Source organism: Phalacrocorax carbo, chromosome Z (genome assembly GCF_963921805.1).
Source record: "Phalacrocorax carbo chromosome Z, bPhaCar2.1, whole genome shotgun sequence".
Taxonomy (NCBI): Eukaryota; Metazoa; Chordata; class Aves; order Suliformes; family Phalacrocoracidae; genus Phalacrocorax; species Phalacrocorax carbo.
In genome coordinates this window covers 77,367,023-77,388,875 of record NC_087548.1, presented here as the reverse complement: position 1 = coordinate 77,388,875, position 21,853 = coordinate 77,367,023, and the positions used below count along the sequence as shown (strand labels likewise).

The following is a 21,853-nucleotide window of genomic DNA, read 5'->3' as shown; positions in this document are numbered from 1 at the left end:
GTCTTTTCTTTTAAAAGACTGACAGAGAAGGTGTGTTATCTCTGGCAGACTGATATTCATGAGCTGGTTATTAATCCAGTTTTTAACAAAGCCGTTCGCAGTCAAATAGCAGTGATAGTGTAGTTTCTACTAGCTTGAACGGAGCGGGCTAGAGAAGCCATGAAAATGAAGAATATTTTATTTTGACATTTAATAGGCCGGCCTAGCTGCACATGTTCCTCTGCCTGTGGCCCTCAGCTCAGATACACTCATAAATGACAAGCTAATTGACAAGACACAGATGAAGGATTGGCAAGGAAAAAATAATTTGCTCTTGTCTGAGCCTCTCCTTGTGTCCTGAGAAATTCTGATTGCAGAATTTGCACTGTGAGTGAGTTAAAGCGGATGAATGACATGATATTTGTCAGCCTTGCCTGGTGGAAGAGAAGGAGGGTCAAAAGTTTCTCTTCGGGCCGTTTTCTAAAGGGGTATTTTCACTTTTGTGTCTGTAGTTCTAGGCTAGCTCCACCTTTTCTCTGGAGATGATAAGGCCACTTTGATCACATCAGAGATAACAAGGTCTGCTTGAAGGTGTAATTGCTTTTGTCCTTCCTCATCACCTCATCAGGAGCCTGTTTCCCAGAGTAAAGAAGGTACTTGAAGTGGATGTGCTTCCTGTGGCGCAGGAGTTGCTCTTATTAATAGCCCTAAGCCAGCTTTCCTAAGAGATGCTGGCATCTGGTGTGCCTCTTGTAACCTGGCTCCCTGTCACGGGCTTCTACAGGGCACTTCTACTTACTTGCATGGACACAGGCTGCAGCTGCTGGGACCACCGTAAGGTTAGCAGGCCCTGACCTTGTGCTGGTTAACACAGCTTTTTTTTACCTGTCCTTGCTGACATGGCTTTTCTAGAAGAAATGGCCTGTGAATGTTTGAAGAATTTGCTACAGAACTGCAGAGATCTTTTTTTTCCCTTGCTGGTTTCGACACAAGCTTAGGTGTGCGAAGGAAACACACGTGCTGCTCAGTGCCTGACTAATGATGATTTCAGGGTGGGCCTGAGAAGAGAAACTTAGACGATTACTTGGTGGCCAGAAGTGAGGGCTCACTGCACCGGCTGGCTCTGTGGCCTGTAATGACTTCCTAGGACTACGACGGATTGCCAAAAGGTGGATAAATTCTGTCATGTCACATGAAAGCTTTAGAGATTTCTGATGGGTGTCTTTACAGTGCTTTCCTTCAAAGTCGTCTTAAATCAAGAAAAGGGTGGAGAGCGCCTGAGAAAGGGAAAATAGACCAAACTGGCAAGTGTGCAGAACTGGTTTTAATGGGAAGGCATAGCCACCAAAACCTTGATGTGAGACATTCTCCTGGGCTTGGGGAAACAATATGTTAAACAGGGAAAAACATTTCTTGCTGCCCACTAAGTAGTGCATTTGCTTCTTGAGTTTTACATAGCTGACAACGGACTGGATTTAATTTGTGCCAAGTGGCAATGGTTGTAACCTGAAGGAGGGGAGACTCTTTAGTGATTTGTGATGCATGTCTTTACAGTGCTTTAATTCAAAGTCGTCTTAAATCACTGTTGCGCACACCCAGGTGTGTGCATCATTATTGTCCCAGACCCTATTAACTATTAGATGTGCTGCCCAAATATGCTGCGATTTTACTGAATAATGTTGACCGAGTCTGAGCTTTATTAAGTTGGTTTGTTACAAATCTGAGGGAGGAAAAACTCAGCTACACAGAGTAGGGGAGCAGGCACTTCTTTATTTTGGTGCTGGGGACGCGGGGGACAGCTCAGCCAAACATGTGTCCACCTTTGCACTGAAATTCTCCAATTTTGATACACTTCTTCTGTGAAATCTTTATTGCATAAATTGTTTAACAAAAATGCATGCTATGTTCGCTGTTAAATTTAACCTTTACATTGACTGGTTTCTTTGATTATATCGCTTCAACAATATTCATATCCCCAAATAACCGTTGGTCACCTCTGCTAATGCCTACTAATAAGAATTCTTGACGTTCAAATCAACATGGGAAGGGTAAGGGGATTTCCCAGCAGCATCACTGGTGCATAACAGGTTTCTAGAGCAGGTTTCCTTGGTTTCGCAAGACTTGACAAATATGACAACTAACAAATACGGTTCCTAGCGTTGCAGGATTCAAACGAAACTTCCCTGTGCAATTCTTTGTTGTTTCACCCCGTTTCCATTAGTTTCTTAATACAAAGCGGTAGCTGCCTAGCGAGGCTTCTATGGTTACGAGTTTCAAAACACACAATATTCTAACATTCTGTTTCCACTCGAATCAAATCTGTCGATTTTTGCAAGAATTGTACACAGGTAAAAAGGGCACCCAGGCCTGATCAAGATAAATGGACCTCCGCCCCAACTGGAGAGGTTAAACTTCAATGGCCCAGAGAGCCTTGATGAGCCATGCTTAGGAAACAGCACTTGACTTCTTAGAGATTAAGTGCCTGTTTTCCCCACTAGGAACCCCCTTGGAAAATGTTGTTAATCTAACTATGCCAGGATGATAGTTATATATTCAGTATCTGTCTGTAAAGGAAATACAATCTTGCACTTCTCCAGCCATTCGGGAGAATCCACGATGGCAGCAGTTTAACTGCACGGCTGCTTGCCTTCCGCTACCAAAATTTGTTGCAAAACCTAGATCGGGGAGTCTTGGTTCTAGACTTAAACCGAACCGTTGAAAACGTAATAGCTAATAACCCAGTAACAGTGGGTGAAGTAATTGCATTTGGCTGTTACTGCGTGGTCATGGAGTTTGTGCACGTACAAATTTAAGTGATAAGGACCGTTGCGTGCGTACCGCAAACATCTCTGAAAATCTAGATGATCAATTGGACTGACTAGAACAAGGGGCAAAGTCACCGGTGGCAACCCCGGTGCCCGTGTGGGGTGGCCGGGGGGGGGCTGTGGGGGAGGAGGCGGGGGGCTGCCCGGGGCCAGCCACGGCCGGTTCCGGCCGGTTCCGGCCGCCCCGAGGACCAACAGCCGAGCAGAGGGCAGCGCCTCAGGCACGGGTGCGACTGCCAGGACGGGTGGAAGAAACGGCGAAGCCGCCGGAGACGAGCGGTGGGGTGAGGAAACAAGAGCGAGGGGCAGGAGGGGGAAGAGCAAGGAGCGGCCGGCGGCGCCGAGCAGCGCCCGGGGCTGGAGCAGACCTGCCCGACCACCTGCGGAGAGCCCCCGTCGGGGCAGGGCAGCGCCTGAGGGGACGCAGCAGCCCGGGAAACCGGTGGGTGCCGAGTGTAGCCCGTCCCCGGCAGCGCTCGGGGTGCAGGGGGGCCTGGAGGGGGAAGCCGGGCCTTGGGGAGGCCCCGGCGGGGAAGGGTGCTGCTCTGGGGCTTGGCTTTGCGTCTGACTGCCCGAATCGCTGTGGGGTGGCCGTGAGTGCCGAGGATTTTCACCAGGTCCCGCAGCAGCAAGTGGCCGGCGCCCTCCCTGCCTTTGTCCTGACCCACAGGCTTTCTCGTCCTGTTTCTCCCCCGTCCCGCTGAGGAGTGACGGGCGGGGCTGGGTGGGAGTTTGGCCTCTGGCCAGGGGGAGCCCTCCACAGTCTTGGACTTGCTGTCAGCCCTTGGCAGAGCCTGGCTGGTGGAAGGTGTCCTGTGAGACCTTCAGTGCTGTTACCTGTGATGTAGAAGAAGTGAAAACGCTGGCCCAAACAAGCGCTCTTCCCTCCTTTCTTCCCGGTGGTTTGGGACATGACAGCGTTGGAATAGCTTGCTTCGGGAGGTAGTCCCTTCTTGGTACGTTACCTGGCTATTGGCTGTTTTTCTAGTTAACCCTGGTGCCACTCAGATTCAAGGGAGGCAGTAGGAAGAAGACAGGGTCAGAATTGTGCTCTCATTTTCCGCGAGGAGGAGAGCTGAAATAAGAGATGGCAAACCCTGCAGCTGACTGCAGAGAGGGCCTGACAGCAATAGTAGCTCTGGCGGAACAGTTGTTGTAACGTTCTTAGGCAGCTGGATTTTCTGTCATCGTTATATGTAAAACTGCTGTGGGAAGACGTTTGCGCCGAGTCATTAAAGACATGCACAGTAACAAGAGCAAGAGCTTCCAGCAGCTCGAACGAGAAGCAGCTCTTGTGTGTCCTTTATTTTCAGGAAGTGAGTGCAGTGTGTGCCCAGGACAGGGTTTCGTATGTAGAGCTGTCACAGAGCTGGAAAAGAGGAGGAATGAAATCGCGTTTCAATGTTGTATGTGTTTGCGTCAGAAAGCGTGCAAAGAACAGGCCAGGATTGCTTAAGCTATCCGAAAGGGTACTCAGCTCTGTTCCTGGCATGAAAAAGGGTCAGTGGCTGTGAGGGAAAAGGTAACTACGCGGCTCAGGTCCGAACAAAGCGGCAGCAGAGGAGTACTCGGGATGAAATCATGAAGAGTAAAAGGGTGAGAGGGAACTCTTTCTTGCTGAGAGCAAAGGGCGTTCAAGGTAGGCATAGGAGTGACTTTAAGCAAAAGAAGGCTGCAATGTAATTACTTTGCCCCATACAGAGGCTTGTAGTTTTTATTTTACATGTTAAGAGTACGTGCTATGAGAGTTATTTGCGTTCAGCGATGCTGCAGTTGGTCATTCAAAGCTGAGTGAAGTCAGGCTACCGTGACTCTGCTTTACAACGGTTCCCTTCTATGTACGCTTTGTGGACGTGAGCAGTGTTAAGGGCACCATCAGGCGTCACAAAAATTAAGTACCTCCTGTAGCAATGCATCTGTGAATGCTATTTTGATGTGTAGTGCTTTCTGTTCAGCACACGCCGGTTAAAAATGGCACTGCAGGTGCATGCTATTTTAGTGCAGGAGCTGAGGAATTTGTGTTGCATCATCATCTTGCAGAACCTGGAGAAATTAACGTTTACGCAAAGATCACACTTGTGTGCTCTGCTTTCTTTAAAACAGCAGCCTGGGGTTTGGGCAGCTTCAGTGTCAAGGCGATCAGGGTTCTTCCCTGCCGTGCCGAACGTGTCACCATGTGCTGCTCACGCACCTTGAAGTGAGGTTGTCGGACCTCCTCTGCCCCTCAGCATGTGGCGTGCTGGAGGACTTTTGCAGGGGTTGCCGCCACCTTCATGTGACGTGCTCTTCTGACACCTTGGGCACCCATTTTAAGGGGAACAAGAAAATTCCATTTTCTTTTCCATGTGTTTTCTGCTTAAATAGTTCATGAGCCTTCTATCGCGCGCAGTCCCCTTTTTAATGTTTCCACATGTGGTTTTAGAATAGCCCATACTTTTTTTCTGAGCCAGTGCTTTTAAAAAATGTTACTTGACTGAGCTCCCTGTGCAGCGACCTGAGCAGCTGAGTTACCTACTGAATGATGAAGAATGGGACATTTGCCATGGTCATTCCACCGAGCTAGTTGTTCTAGTGGTTAATACACCTCTCGGTTAGAAGACGTCTGCGATACGCAGTTTACATTTTCCTCACTTGAAGTGCCTGTTTCCCATGTCCTTTTGGCAGCCAGGCAAGGGTCTGAAGTTTTCTTACGTAGAAAGCAGGGCCAGGGTCTAGTCACTTCTGGCTTTGTACGCATTTCGCACCAGCTGAAGAAGCCGGCCTCTTCTGCTGCATCTTCAAAAAATGCTAAATTACATATACAAAAAGAAGTAAAACTTATGCCTGCTAAGAAGGCAAGCCCCAAGACACACACAGTTAGCTTTGTAGGTGGAAATGACTCTGATGTGTACAGCTTGCGTGGACTCGTTTAATGAGAATGAATTTTTCTGAGCACCTCGTGGGCCTCACACTTACGTTGACAGTTTATGTACCTTCGTACTGATCCACGGCAGAGATGCGTGTTAGTGAAGTAACACAGTTCTTTACGAGCTGGTTTGTCTGAGAAGTCAAGCTCCAGTTAGCTTAATTTCAAACTGTCTTCATTCTGAAAGGGCGATATTGCAAAAATGGCTGTTGAATGATACGCTCTCTATTTCTGTCTTGTAAATGTCTGTGAAGAACATGTTGAAGAACTTGGGTTCAGGACTGGAGCCTGGGGCGTGCAGTTAAAAGACAGACAGGGCTGACGGGGACAAGGCTTGTGGCAGAGGGGAGATTTGTTTCCCGGTGTAACTTTGGAGCAGGCGGGTTTACTGGGTGGAGGAAAAGGGAGCCTTGGGGACTGGGCGGCTTGCTAAAAACTAGAGGAGGGTGCATTCAGCAAGAAACTTGGGGGTTTCCTCAGGCAGCTGGCAGGCTCTCGAGGCAGGAGTAGGTGTTTGTGTAAGAAGCTCAAGGGTTTCAAGTCCCAGAAAGGAGAAGAATGGAGGATGGGAGGCTTGAAAGTAAAAGAGCCTGGAGGTGGAGGAGCAGAGAGGGTGCAGCTGGAGTTATGTGAGCACTGAGTTTACTGTTGTATTTAAAGAAACTTGAAAATGGCTTTAGTTTCCAGCCACAGGCAGGGATACTGCGGTTGCGTTTGTGAAGACTGCCGTTAGCTGCGACCCAGAGATCCTGGTTAAATTAGCATCTCCTCTGTCTGTATAGCCTTCGTGATCATGGTGCATTTTTGGTTTTATCTTGTTCTGAATTTCTCAGGAAGTCAGAAGTACAAATTCTGCACCGCTTGCAGGTGGGTAAATGAGGAGTAAAGCGGGTGATTCAAGCTGAGTTAGTGAGGACTTGGAAACCACAAAAGTGGAGCCATAATTGGCTTTTTAAAAGAACACAAATGGAGGCAATAGCGGAGCAATTGGAACAGTTGTATGTCTTGGGGGCCATGCCACAGCTTCGCCTTTTGTCTGAAGTCACGGTCGTCTTTGAGGTGCTAAAGAAAGCCTGATGAGTTTTGTGACTATCAATGACAACTGTGAAGGGCAGAAACGGGTCGCAGAGGTAGTGTTATCCAGAAGAGCAGGTTTGTTCGCCCCGTGTGCAAAACGCCAAACTACACACGGAGCGGAGGTATTTTATTTCATCTTTGTGCAAAGATGGGTGCTAGAGGTGGTAACCCACAAAGCCAGCACCCCGCACCGAGAAACTACAAAACAGGTATACAGTTAAATGTGTCAGTCACAGCTAATATTCACACTCCTCAGCTAATAATTGTTTAGTTTCTTTCTCGCTTCGATGTAAAGATACAGCTCACTTTAAATTTAGCACCCATGCTCGAGAGAGTAAGGGGCTTATTGGAGGGGGAGTTTCCTAAGCCTATGGGCGTGACTTTTAGTATTGTAATTGTCACCGAAATCGGGAATAAACCTCGTAATGATACAAAAATTCGCAGATACTATCCTTCAAAGTCCGAACTTCCCCATAAGAGGAAGCGGAGTATCCAGAAAGTTCCCGAAATAAAACTCAATAGCAACAGAGTCACTATTAAGCAGGCATCCTTTATTACAGCGCTGGGCAGCACTGGGGATTGATCCACCAGGAGTGCTCCAGTGATTCAGTAAACTTCCAAAGATTATATACTATAAAGTCATACATATTAATAAGATTCACGAGGATTCATTAACATACGTAAAAGCTCAAGCTGCATGCATAGTTGTCCTTTTAGTGGTCTTTGGGAGTCCTCCAGTGGTCTCTGATGGTCTTCCTCACCTATCCGCTGGTTGAACCTTGGGTTTCCTTTGCGCATATATAGTCATTGAATGAGCTCCTCGGTCCTTTAGCCCTGGACTGTCACAAGGGGCTGATTTAAACTAGTTCCTCGAGTGCTTGTCTCGACACTGATGTCCTGAGTCTCTGTTATCAATGAATTTACAAGCTTATGCACCATCTTTTTAATCCCATCTGGCACCAATTTGCATTCTTCAAATCCCTGAAACTACCTTTGCAAGGGAGGAAACCACAAGAGAACAAGGATGTTTACAATAAGGATTAAGTCAAGGACTGTCAGGGGTTTAGTTCTATCAGTAACACCAACGTAGTGTTAAAAGGCAGGCATTCTTTAATCACGGCGCCAGATGCACGGGTGATCTCTCCCCCTAACGTGCACACCGTCAGATCTAATTGTGCAGGTTAAGTACATGTTCTATATACATATTCATTAGTTTTCCGATAAAAGATATACATATTCATCATCATATGCAGATGTCATTTGCGCATGCCTATTGGTGTCTCCGGGTGGTCATCACGGGGCTCTGGATGAAGGACATACCCTTCCTCACTGTGTCTGCTAGTTAACCCTTGCTTTTGCGCAAACTCAGTTCTGAGATGACGTATGTACTGTCCTTGAGGGATGGTCTGTTCTGGTTTAGCGTTTGCTCTGCAGTTCCGTATCTTTATGGCTCTGTACATCAGCTTTTCTTAAGGCCAGATGTCATCGTAGCTTTGTTTAGGCACTTCTTACCTTGAAGCCTTTCTGACTCCCCCAAAGCAACAAGTTTTAGTCATCGTGCAGGCCATTCCTGTTAAGGCTACCTCATTATCCTGGCTAAGTTTTGGCTGTGGGCCCCAACATTTGTTGAGCTACACTAGATTGCATTAGTAACGTTTAACTATTTATTCCCTGAATCATTGCTACCTAAAAATGAGGCTTTGATCCTTAAAACAGAGGTTTGGACCCAGAAAGTGAGGGTTTGGGTCCTAAAAGTTAGGCTTTGAGCCTTAAAAGAGGGGTTCTGACAGAAACACATTGTCTATTGTTTCGTTCGCATTAATGATTACCCAGAGACTAAAATACAGATCAAAGAATAGACTGATTTGTATACTCCATGTCCCCAGACTTAATGTCCAGTTGGATAGGGCTGTACAAGGAGTATAGCAGCGTCCCTGGTTGGTTAATTCCATCACCCTGGTTGCCTAATGGGGATTGTTCACCTAAAGGACACTTAGTTTTAGTTCTTATCGAGATCCCAAGTAGTTGTTCTCCTTGACTACACGCTTTGCCACCCCCTTCTGAGGCGGGATGTTTGCTTTGATCAGTCTCTCTGCTCTCGCCAAAGATACGATTGTAAAACAAGTGCTTCCCTGTCTCTCGGTTTCTGTCTCTGGCCGTCAACGTCTGTTTTGCCAAATTCACACGGTTCATTATTATGGCTTAGCGGAAACTTCCAAAAATTCCTTTTTCTTCAGGTGACCAGTAGGGCGACGGGCATATCGCAACTTAAGACTGCCTACCTTTTTGAACTGGGAGATGTTCTTCCATTTTACAGGTTGTGTTGGCAAATAGTTGGCTTTTCTGAAGAACAGAAATGGAGGAAATGGTGGAGAAATTATGTGGGATCATGGACTCCTAGGAAACCTTCTGCATCTTCGGGGTCACGCCGCAGATTCACCTGAAGTCATTATCTTAGAATAAGGGACTAAAGAAGGCCTGCCTAATTTTGTGAACATCAGTGACAACTGTGGAGGCAGAAATGGGTAGCAGAGGTAGGGTAGGGTGTAACCAGAGCAATAGAATTAACCAGCCGTGGATGTTGCTATACTCCTTGTACAGCCCTATCCAACTGGACGTTAAGTCTGGGGACATGGAGTATACCAATCAGTGTATTCTTTGATCTGTATTTTAGTCCCTAGGCAATCATTAATGCAAACGAAACAATAGACAATGTGCTTCTGTCAGAAAAGGATGACAAAATGTGGTTTCGTGTAGTGGACTGAGAAAACTGGCCAGGACTGCCAAGATTAAGAGCCAAGTAGGTAAAAGGTAATTCTGACAGGGGGAGATTGCGACCACCGACTCACGGACCACCGACCCAAGTAACACCACCTACTCAGAAGAGAACAATGGAAGAGGACAACTGAGCCTGCGCAGTAATTTACATACGGAATGAGCAAGTTTGTACCAATCAGTAGAAAGGACAATAATGAATATGTACGAATAGGTAAATTTTTGATCTATAAATTGTACGGGAAAGGTGTATAAGGTATGCACGTTAGGAGGAGCGATCCCCCGTGCATCCGGCACCGTGAGTAAAGAATACGTGCTCTTTAATACTAAATTGGTGTTCAAGAGTTGTTTCTGATTTTACCGCTTTTTTCGGTGACGAGGGGACATATCCCGACTTACGACCCATTAACTTTCAAACTTGGAGATGTCCTTTTGTCTTACAGGCCGTGCGTGTGTGTAATTAACTGACCAGGGTGAAGCTGGGCTGGTGGTCTGTGTGTCACCTGCTCACTTAAAAATATTTTCTCCAGTCAGGTTCGGTATTTTAGTGGGTAAGCTAAAAATGGGTTTGCGTGGTCTCACTGATGTTGATGCAAACAGAAATGTGAACTAGCGGAAGATCAGGCAATGCACACATCTCTTGTGCAGGTAAGGGCAGGAGGGGAATTGCATGTGCGGGTGCGCAAGTTGGTGTCCAGGATGGGAGGAAGAAGAATGTAGTGCGTGCTGTAAAAACTGAGATGACAGGAAAGCAAGATCATCTGTAGGTTGCCAAATGACCGCTGTGAGCAGGGACTCAGCATCTTTTTAGTGTGTATGTGCTAGTCATGGCAGCTGGTGGCTGCGCAGGCCATCAGTTTCTTATGCGTTTGTCTCCTTTGAGAACCACCTCCATTGTTAAGACAGAAAGAGGGCTTTTGGGCCAGATGGAGCTTTCTGTTTGTGCTGTGGCACGCCACTCGAGTCTGGCTGGGGTGGGAAGTTTTTAACGGGCCTCCTATGTAAGCAAGACTGACACAGAAATAAGCTTAGGGCGGGAGCTGTAGTAGTGATTGTACCGTACACCTACTGGGACGTGCCAGAGACCTGTACCTTTTAATAGTGGGACTGAGAGTGATATGGGGATGTACTCCTCCTCAGGTACAGAGAAAGATTCTTTTACATCTGGGGTATGAACTCAGCACCCTGTTTTTCTTCTTCATCTGGGAGGCCATGGCATGCCACCAGCATCCTGCTGTGGGTTACTGAGGCGCATCCTTTTGTTATTGGGTGAATTTTTCATGCTGCCTGCATAATCAGCATTAAACACAGGTAAGTGAAAGTTGTTGGGCCTTGTCACTGTCCAATTTTTATAGTTTTTCTTGGAAAGCAAACAATCCTCCTGTCATAAATGGAACGAGCATCCAACGATCTGTACTGAGAAGGCTCTCTTTTGCTACCAGGTCAAACAGTGAAAAGTTGGAAAATGTCGGAATTGCAGTGACTTGTGCCATGTGAATTTGCCTGTCCAGTGCGCGTCTTGTATTAAGCTACTGCCTTGTTTTACGTTGTGGTGATGGTCCTGGGTGTTTTGAGTACGACAAAGGAGCTGGAAGATCCCGATTCCACTAGTCCAAATGCAGCCTAGGGCAATTCCTTGAGTATTTTGTTTATGTGGGCTCTGGTTCTTTGTTCATGCAGCGACGGGGCTATGCCTCCCTGGCAGTACGAAAGGGGACCGTGGCAGTCTGTAACACTGAGGCTCTCACCCTCCGGTTCGGTGTGTTTAATGCAGGACGTTTCATACTTGCTTGCTCCTCAGTTTTGATCAGCTTTGCTCTGGATTAACAAAACACATTGTATTTTCACCAATGGTAAAGCGCACTTCCGATTAGGTCAGTTATGGCTATTAAGACAGATGTCTCTGTGAGAAGAAACATTGATCAGGACCTGAAGAACTAATGGACTGCTTTGTGACAGTTCACAGTGTCAGCAGAGGGGGTCTTTTTGTGGCAAAAAGAGCAGGTCAAGCCAGCAGTTGCCGTGGTATTTCTGAGCCCAAAAACAGTGCCTCAGGATTTAATTCCACACCCAGCATCAGTCCGTTGGCACAGCACGCTGCTCAACAGTTGAAAAATCCCTTTGGCAATTGCAAACAGCTGTTTCACAGCAGGGTGGGGGTCACTGGCTGACGTGGCACGCGTGACAGGCTGGGACAAGGTGCTGAGCACAGGCAGTGCCAGCACTGCCAGGGAGATCTCACCGGCCGTGGGTGCGAAGCCCAAAAGACCCTCTACGTCAGTAAGTCCTTCAAGCTCATCTTTTCTCTCCCTTTGCTTTAAAAGGTTGCAAGTCTTCAAATTGCCTGAATTCCGGGTGGGAGGTTATGCCAATTTGTACTGTGCGTTTGGGCCGTTCTGATTATTTACTTTGTGGGTACTTTTATACCTCTTCAATGCTCAGAAAGTAAGAGGGAAGAAAGAAAAGGGGAGTGACGCTTTTTCACACTTTTGGTTTTTCCTGGAAGTGCAGGTGGTCTTTCGGAGTGGGAGGAAGCTTGGGAGAAAACGGGAGAGCTTTTTAAAAGCTGCAGAAGTCCTCTTTTAAGCGTCGGTCAGCAGCTACCTTTAAAGCTAACGTCACCTTGATCCCTTTCCTGTTCTTCTCCAAGTTGTTTTTCCAGCCCTTAACAATTCCAGATTTTATTTCTCTCACGGCAGGACAGGCCTACTTTTCTATGGATTCCTGACTATCCCTGCCCTTTCTGTTTCACAGCGTTTGGGTGCCTCTAACTTCTCTTGAGCCTTTGCAACAAAAAGGTTGTTTAAAGAAATAGTCAGGTTTACGAATTTTCTCGTGCCTTCTTGACAGCCTCCACGGGTGTCCTGGTTTTGGCTGGGAGGGAGTTAACTTTCATCGGAGCAGTTCCTGTGGTGCCGTGTTTCGGATTTGTGATGCCAACGGCGTCAACAGCTCACCCGTGCTCTAGCTGTTGCTGAGCAGCGCTTGCGCAGCGTCGCGGCCTTCTCTGTGCCCCGCGCTGCCCAGCCAGTGAGTAGGCTGGGGTGTGCGCAAGACCGTGGGGGTGCAGCTGGGGCAGCCGACCCCAAATGACCAAAGGGACGTTCCGTTCCATACCATGTGATGGCACGCTCAGCGTCGCTACCTGGGAGAGAGAAGTGGGAAGGGGGCACGTTCAGGCAACTGCCTTGCCGAGTAACCGCCGTGCGTGATGGAGCCCTGCTTCCCTGGCGATGGCTGGGCACCTGCCTGCCGGTGGGAATTAGTGAAGGAATGCCTTATTTTTCTTTGCTTGTGCGCACAGCTCTTGCTTTTTCTTTCAAACTGTCTTTATCTCAACCCATGAGCTTACCGACTTTTTCCCTTCCAATTGTCCCACGCTCCCACCACCCCACTCCACCCATGACTACAGTCAATTAACTTACTTCAGAGCGGTATTATGGTCGCCCCTTGCCTCTGTGCTACAGATGTGAGGTGGTACTGACATCACGTTATCTGATGCAGCATTAAGTGATAAATACAGAAATGAAAAGGGTTAATTATAAGACAGTCCTGCACAATCAGATAGTTTCACATAGTAGCAAGATCTCCTGTGCGTTTTACAATGAGGTGTAGTGATCAGGCTAAAACCCAAACCTGAATTTATCAACAGACAATAATAATAATGCAAATGATGACAAGGGCAAACATTATTATAATGAAAATTGGAAATAAAACTCCTCAACACCAATGCAGTATTAAGGAGCAGGCTTTCTTTATTACAGTGACGGATGCGTGGGGAATAATTCCTCCTAGCGTGCATAGCAAAAGTCAGAGATAGAGCTTATATTTCTCAGTTCTATACATATGCATTAGATTCCCTGGAATAGTTATTCATTCTATTTCTTGGAACGAATTATAATACTTGCATCTAAATCACCCATGTGTTTTAAGTCCCTGAGGAGCCCCTGAAGAGGTATCAGGTGGTCTCCGGTGGTCCCTAGTGGTTTCCTGAAGGGGTGTTTTTTGTGTGCTTTCCATGAACTGTGAGTCCTTCTTCCACATGTGGTTGTGAGTTGGCCCACGGAGTGATCTTGTCACAGTGTGTTGGTTTCAGCTGGTGTTCTGACCCTTATCTAGATGGAGGTGTCCTTAGTTGCTTTTGCCTCGGTTTCCACTGGCACCTGCTGCTAGGTTGTCTGCACCGCTCCAGGATGTCCCCGATCACCCTTGTGGAAGACCGTGTTCTTGCCTGAGGCCCGTTACAACATTATCAGGGGAGATAAAGTGGCATTCAATACCCCTGTTGCTGTGGAGACCATCCTAACGGGGTTTCACAGCAGCGCTGTGGCCCGTCCTTTTTCGCTTTTACCAGTGTGTAGTGTATTTCTTCCTCACTGACATGCACAGTCATCAGTGTGTTTCTGCTTTGTTTTTGTGGCTTTTGTAATAAATAAAGCTTGTAAGTCCTGATGTTCCGCCAGTCTGTGAAGCCGCGTCGAGTTCCTTCTGAAGGGGGAAGGTAAAAGGTCTCCATATGGTGTGTCATTTTGCCTTTAGCAGCACGTGTGAGGTCACGGGGACTGTATAATTAAAGTCACATCCAGTGATGTTGGCGAAGTTACAAAGACGTGCATTTGATTGATGGGATACATTCTGTGTAAAATTTCTATTAACAATTACATTTTCACAGAGAGTTCTTATATAGATCAGTAGACGTGGACAGTTCTACCCTTTTCAGGGACCATGATGGCTTAAATATGACTTGCTGTTGTCCTGTAGGTTGAGTAGCATAGGGTCAAGTTGCAGAAATGTGTGAATGTGTGGCTTGGCTGGTTGTGGGAGTAATAGAAGAGGGAGTAGGCTGGGAGGTAGTAGGGGTAGTTGTTGGTATAGGATGAGGTTTGGGAGTAGGTGGTAGCGTGACCTTTAAGGACAGTTCATTTTTGCTATCTTTCCCTTTACCTGTCCACAGACACACTGCTTCTATAGTTGTGTCATTAAAGAGGAAGCTAATTATACGGCTGGGGCGTGAGGGGCAGTCTAATCTGCTGTTTGATGGAGTTTGATTTATCTCCCTGATGACCACAAAGGTGTTTCCCGTTGACTAATTTGTCACATTACATTCAGCAGAGATTCTGTCACCTGGTGTGGCAGAAATAAGGTGACCCTTATTTGCTTTTACAGCTGTGTGGTTGACAGAGTTTGTCATTGTCAGGTTTTGTGTTGGTTCTCCCAATGTTCCTGTACTTCCAACAATGTTAAACGTGTATGGTGCAGAACGTCCTACAGTTACTGTATTGATTAGCACAAATAAAAAGTGAGGGCCTCCACCCCACGTGCCAGGCTTGTCGACGTGTGAACTGGAACTGGTTCACGCTGGTGATCATTGCTCCTGCGAGAAGGATGAATGTTCCCCTGACGGTCAGCCCAGTCTCCAAGGGAGGCACTTTGCACTTTGCTGTCACTCCTGGTATCGGTGCTGGAAAGAGACAACAACGCAAGTCTTGGCGGGGTGACTGCGGGCTCGTTACCCCTTTTAGTTCCCAGCTAGGGTGCGTCCACCCAGCACTAATGCGGGCGAATGCTTACAACTCTGAGGAAGTCCTAAGAGAGCTAAGATGGCTAAGAGAGTGCCATCTCCTGTCTGTCTGTTTAACTGGCCACACTGGGGACTTGTATGGGGAGTATGTTTGGGACACAACGGGGCTTTTTTTCTTAGGTCAGTTACGACCTCCGCCATACCCGTCTGGGCAGCAGTAGAGGTAGGATACTGAGGAACACTGGTTATTTTTGAGCCGGGCAGCATGGGCACAGCTTGCATCAAAGCCTAAATAATTTTTCTTCCCTGAAATGGATTTATGAGGGGGGTTTATGAGATGGGAAAAGGTTGGGGGCCCTAGGGGGTGTTTGACTGGCTGGCTGTGTAAGCTCGGGATCGCCCTGCTGGTGTCGATCTGTCCCATCCCATTTCTCAACTAAGATTTACAATGCCACACATCAAGCCTGCCCAGGTCAGATGGGATGGAGGCGGGGTTGATAGTCCTGACCCTGCTGAGCATTATGTTCTATGTTTTCTCTTCATTTGTCCCTCTTTGCAATGAGGTACGGGTTTTAAAGCAGCAGGGGCTCCCCTTCCCAGTGATTTCACGCCTCGGGGGTCTACAGGGGCAGGGACAGAGTAATTACTGTGGGTACCCCTGTCGTTCCTAGCCTGAAGGCAGGCTGCTTTTTTAACAGCCATAGAAAGTTCTCTCGATGATCTTACTGTTAGAGCCTTGGGCTCCCCTCTGTCCCGAGGGTCTGTGCCACCTGCCCAGTAACTCGCTACTTGGTGCATAGGAGAGTATGATTTGGTGTTAGGGGCTGGTCCCCAAAAGCCACCTGCTTTGCCTTGACCTAACACAACACGGTGTCCTCCAGTTAAGGAGACATACCATGGATACTCAGTCTCGTTTTCACCAGGTGTCTGCCCACATTTTTCATGCAGGTTGGCCAGTTGAAGGGGGTCCGATAGCATGGTCTGTATGGCATTTCTCGGGATACCCCCTAGAGGTCCAGCAGATGCCTCAGTTTCACTAATAGGGGCTACCTTTAATGCTGATTAATATAACTCACACTCATTGCTAGGTTCTTGGTCGGGGTCCTCGCAGATATCTCTGTCCCAATCTACTGGGGAGCTGCTTAGCTCACTAATTTTCACAGGATCTGGGGGCTGGGGGCCAGAAGTATGAGTTCCAATTGATCCTCTAGCTTCACGCATTTTTCTTTATCTTCCCCGAGTTGTTTCTGCAGTTGTTCTGTTCACAGAGGTAACATTATTTCTTGTCTCTTTCTTTCTTCCACCTCATCTTGCCACACCCTAATTTCCTGTTCTCTATGTTTCTTATACTGACACGTTGCTTCTAAATACTTTTTCAATGCCTTGTATGTTGTTATTACCTTCTCTTTCAGTTTCCCGCTTCTGAGGTTTAACTGCTCTTTGATCTTCTTCCAGTTATCCCGCTTCTCGCATGCACAATCACCCAGATGCTTTGGGGAAGGGTTAAAGCTGTGCCTCCCTGAGTAGTTGGTGTTTGAATGTGCTGTCCCGCTGACTAGGATGCTTTTTGTCACAGATGAATTATTCAGAGGTGTCACCATTGCAGGGTTAACTAAAAGTGTACCATTAAGGATTAAACAATGATTAAATGATAACTAATGGGAGATTGAATTAAGAAGAAAGCAAACAGTGATTAAGTAATAGTTGAATGGTAATTACACAGTGACGTGACAGACTGGAATGATGACTTGAAGAGTAATTTAGACAGCGATTACACGTCTTCCCCAGGGTCAGCTGAGGGTGGCGGAGTTGAGACACGCAGGCAAAGGTGTCAGGGCAGCAGCCGCAGGTGCCCAGTGGGGTTGCCCTGCCCGTGCTGCTTGGTTGGGTGTTGCTGACTTGGATCATGGGGTGCCTTTCCTTTGCTTTCCAGAAATCTGCAGGGTCTGGGATGACGTGAGCCGTGCAGCAACCTTCCCAACCCTGTGTGCGCAGCACCGCCAACGCTCCCTGTTCTTGCTTGTGTTTTCAGGCGGTGCACATAGGAGCTGGGACACTTGCAGTTGTCCCAGCACAGGCCATGTTGGGAGAGGACAAGGTTTTGCCTGTTGAGAGACCCGTGTTCCGGCCGTGCAGGTTTCTGAAGAATTTTACAAGCTCAGGTGTGCCAAGACCAAAATTCCAGGTAAGAGGAGGGACGCTTCCCCTGCACAGCACTTGAGTTTGGCTTGGCGCCAACACTTTTGTGACAAGGCCAACCCAAGGCTCGTCCAACCTGTACAGCACTGAGCCATGTGCACGTGTTCAATGGCCCAGCACCCTGCCCCTCCCTGGGGAGCCAGCCCCAGTTTGCCCTATACTCCAGCTGGTTGCTCGCAGGAGGAGCCAAAGCTTGTCTTTGCCTTCTCCTGTCCATCAGTTCTGTTCTGGACATCTGGCCAAGGGGAGCGCTGTCCGGCAGAGCGTTGCCCGAGGGCCGGGCGCTGATGGCACCTGGTCTGGGAGCCGGCTGAACTGCGGTGGGCGTGACTTGGTTGCTTTGCGCTTGCTTCCTAGACGAGACGCTATCCGTCCCGCTGGACTTTGAGCAGATCGCCGCGGACATCCACTTCCGCCGAGAAATCGTCGAGCAGTGCATCCACGAGACCCTGCTTTTCTTCGCTGGGGCCCTGCGAGACAACAAGGAGGTGGAATTCTCCTTCAAGGGCATTGGCATCCTCGCTGTGCGAAGAAAAGCCGTCAGCATGACCTTCTTCGATGACTGCCTGCTGGAGCTGGACGCCACCGGGAACATGCTGGCAGCTCTTCTGGAGGTGAGCTCGTCGTTTTGCCAGGGCTCCTCCTCGTGTCTCTTTGGCAATGCTGTCACAGCTCTCCCCAGCTGCTTTCTCTTGGCTGCCGTCACCTGCCTCGCCGCCTGGCCTAGGCGCGCTCTCGAGGAGCTAGGCCAAGCCTCGGTAGCGCCTCGGCCCCTTTGAGGGAGGGGTTAATGGCATCGAGGGAGAAGGCGGCGCACGGCTTTCGGAGAGGCAGCCTTTGTGTCTTTGAGCAGCGAGCCCGTTTGCCACCTTGGTGAGCAACCGGCACGCGTCCTGGGCGCCTGCTGAGCTGTCCCTGTCCTGTCCCCTTGCAGGACTCCAAGATGAGGGGTATCGTGGCCTTCCCGGGCAAAAACGATTTTACGCGGCTCAGCCGAGACGGGGTCATCACGCTGCCAAGGTGAGCGGCATGGCTTCTGCAGCCCCTGGCAGGTCGAGGGAGCAGCTGCTCGGTTCCTGCTACCGGGGCACCGCCCTCTTGCCGAGGCTCCTCTCCTGCCACACGTAGGCAAGACCAGCTCTTTCCCAGCAGAGCTGCCCGGTCCGCCCGCCGCCGGCTCGTGCTTGGCTCGGAGAGCGCAGACGAAGCGGCCAGTCCGCTCTCAATGTGCCCCGAGAGAGTGAGAGGGGCGGGAGGGTCTGCGCGGGCAGCAAGGCGGGCTTGTGCTGGGATCATCAGCTTGCCGGCAGGAAGGCGAGGGAAGCCCGGCAGAGGCCGCTGGAGACCGTGGGGCCCCTGAGGTCGCACAGAGAGTTGCATCCCCCAGGGGCTTGGCAGTGGCTCCCCACGATGCCAGCCAGCAGCTTCCTGGCGTCAGCCCCCAAGGGAGCACGGTGCCCTCTTGCCCACCCGGTGCCTTCTTGTTCCCAGGCTTGCAGCTGAGACCCCACACCGAGCATCAGCGCCTGCAGTTTCTCTGAAGCCCCAGAGGGAGCCGGCGCCTTGGGGCGGGGGTGCCCGCAGAGGTAGTGTCCCAGCCGAGTGCTGGCAGGGGGCTGTGGGTGCTCCTGTCTGGCCCGCAGGGTCCCAGAGACGCTCGCTCTTGTGCTCTTCTCTTGCCTCCCGCTTGCAGTGAGCGTGCTGGATCCCGTGTTCCTGGCTTGCCGCAGGGTTTCTCTAGCCAGGCAGCTGGCGAAGGCTGGCGAGCAGGCTCAAGCCGCCAAAGCTGACCAAGCCAGGTGAGCCTCCTGGAGGAGCGGTGTGGCTGGGGCCGCAGGGGCACCCCATGGCCCTGGTGGTGGGCAAGAGAGATGTTTCCCTGGGCCGGAGTGGGGTTGCCTGCGCCGATGCCGAAAGGCCCCGGAGGCGACGTCCGTCTGGGCATGGGGTCCTCTTGCCGAACCGCCTCGTGGTGCCGGAGCCAGGGTGGAGCAGGCTGCGAGCCCGGCCCCGAGCAACTGGCTCAGAGTGGGCTCCCACGGCCTCAGCCTGCCGTGCCTCTTTAGGTCCCTGCCAGTGATCCGGCAGAAGCCACAGGAGGAGCCGAAGCAGCCCAGACCTCCAGCTCAGCCGCGGTTGCAGCTCCCCCCCTGTGTTCCGCAGCCCTCCAGAACGGTACGTCCTAGGGATTTGCCAGCCCTGTGTCACGTTTCGGGCTCTGGGCCGGGGCAGAAGAGGCAGCAAGAGCTGCCCAGCCCCCCTGCCCTCGTGGCCAGCCCAAGAACACTAACGCTGCACGTGTCGTGTGTGCGGGGCCGCCAGGGAACGAGGTCCCTCCACGCTGAGAGGGAAGAGAAACGGCTCCGGCTGCTGATGGCATCCAAGCGCCGAGAGGTGGAAGCGGAGGTGCGGCGCCAATACCCTCTTGACAGAGCGGGGCGCAACATGGAGCGAGGCCAGGTACGGCGTGCACTTCAGAGCCCCCAGGAAGAGGGCACTTGCCCTCCCCGCTGCCTGGGAGGGGAGCAGGGAGGCTCTGGCGGCAGGGCCACGGCAGCGGAGCTGTGGCAACTGGCCAGGCAGGGGCCTTCTGTCTGCCCGCTGCCCTGCACGTTGCCCCGCGGGAGGAGCTGTCCCGAGGGCCCCAGGCCAAAGCGCGCAGCTGGCTGTGGCACGGGCAGTCTGTTGAGTGCCTGCGCCTCCCTGCGGGGGGTCCGCACCGCTGCCTGGAAGGCTACGCCAAGGCTGTGCAAGTGACACGCCTCGGCTGAAGCCTTGGGAGCAGCCCCAGCTCTCGGTGGCAGTGCCTCAGGAGAGTCTCTTCTGCCTTTGCAGAGCCCCTGTCGCCATCTCTTTGAGGATCCCCATTGCCCTGCCCACCTCCTGAGGAGGGCCTACGCCGAGAGGCTGGTCAGGGAGAGGCCAAAGCCCTGCAAGGCAGAGGGCATCAGAGCGGCGGGCAGGGCCGCCCCTCCCGGGGAGAGCACGGCAAGAGTAAGTGTGTGGCGGCTCCCGCAGAGGCCAGGGAAAGCTTTAGGCGGCCCCGAGCCCTGGAGGTGTGCAGGCTTCCCTAGGCCACGCAGCTTGGCGTCCTCCAGCTCCTCGTGCTGCAGGAGTGACCGGGCCACCTGTGGGGGCCAAGCTATGGCCAGACCCAGGCCAATCTCCGACGCTTGTCCCCAGGGCAAGGCCGTGGGTACAAAAGGCAAGGGGGGCCCCGCGTGCGTCCGCGTGTGCACGTGCAGGCACGGGGTGCTGGCAGAGGCAGGCAGCATCCCAGCCAAAGCACAGGAGAACCCTGTGCGCAGGGTGCCCCCGTCCTGCCTTGCCCGTCCGTCCACTGACGGCACTGCTGGCGAAGGAGGCTCTTTCCCTGATGGCCCTTGTGGGCTAGGAGCCGGCTCCGGGGTCCAGCCTCGAACCAGGCACCCCGTCCGTTCCCGTTCATGCAGGTGGCTGCGCGCCCGCTGGGCGCTCCGGACAGCGTTGCAACAGGGGACCTGCGTTCCCAGGGGGCTGAGGACGATAAGCTGGCTCAGCTGCTGGGCTCTGCCTTCCCAAAGGCGGCGGCCTGTGCTTGCCCTTCCCGCGCAGCGCCTCCCGGGCACCCGGCCCTCAGCTGCGATGCTCGCTCCGTGCCGGCACTCGGCCCTGCCCGGCTTCACCCCCGGCTCATCTGCACTCTTCTCGCTGCAGATCGTTTGGGCCACGAGGGCCCAGGAGCCGCCACACAGAGCGGCGGGGGCTGGCCTGGGCAGCACCTCCAAGAACTACTGGCCTGAGCCAGGCTTTGCGAGCCCTTCCGCCCGACCACGGGACTGAGGCGCTTTCTTCTGTGTCCTTTAGCAGGCAGGGGAAGACGAGGCTGTTGGGGTGCCGTTGGGAGGCCCAGGGACTGGCAGCCACGGCAAGAAGCTGCGAGCAGCCCGCAAAGTCCACTGGCAGGAGCCTTAGCCGTCACAGCAGCCTTTTCAGCAGGAGAGCTGTCAGCAACGGGTGGCGGGGGCGAGGAGTGCCTTTGCAAAGGGGAACGTGCCAAATAAAGGCCACTGCTGCCTGCGTCCAGCCAGAGCGACCATGCTGCGCAGTGTTTCTCTGCGGCCGAGGGCACAGGAGGGTTTGCGGACAAAGGGGCCTGGCCCTGCCAGCCAGCCGTGACAGGCCACGCGACCACAGGAGTGGACAAGCAAAGAGCAACTGAGGTCGCCTAGCTGGACTTCTGCAAGGCCATTGCCACGGTCCCCCTCAAAATGCTCACCTCTACATTGGACTGGATTGGAATGGATGGGATTGGAATGGATGGGAGGGGATGGACTAGTAGATGGATAAGGAACTGGTGGAACGGCCGCCTCCAAAGAGTTACAGTCAACGGCTCAAGGCCCACATGGACATCAGTAAGGAGTGGTGGGGTGTCCCTCAAGGGTCCATCCTGGGACCAAGACTGTGGAGTATCACAGGATCACAGACTGCTAGGGGTTGGAAGGGACCTCTGGAGATCATCTTGTCCAACCCCCCTGCTTGAGCAGGCACACCTAGAGCAGGGGGCACAGGACTGCGTGCAGGCAGGTTTGG

The 21,853-nt window shown here is 51.2% G+C and overlaps 1 long non-coding RNA gene across 1 annotated transcript; it reads left to right on the top strand.

The window, feature by feature from the left end:
• Positions 1-2,979: 2,979 nt before the first annotated feature.
• LOC135310580 (uncharacterized) lies at positions 2,980-18,297 on the top strand. The gene is made up of 4 exons (XR_010370669.1): positions 2,980-3,246; positions 17,115-17,267; positions 17,639-17,895; positions 18,216-18,297. It is a non-coding gene; the product is annotated as an uncharacterized LOC135310580 (long non-coding RNA).
• Positions 18,298-21,853: the final 3,556 nt, after the last annotated feature.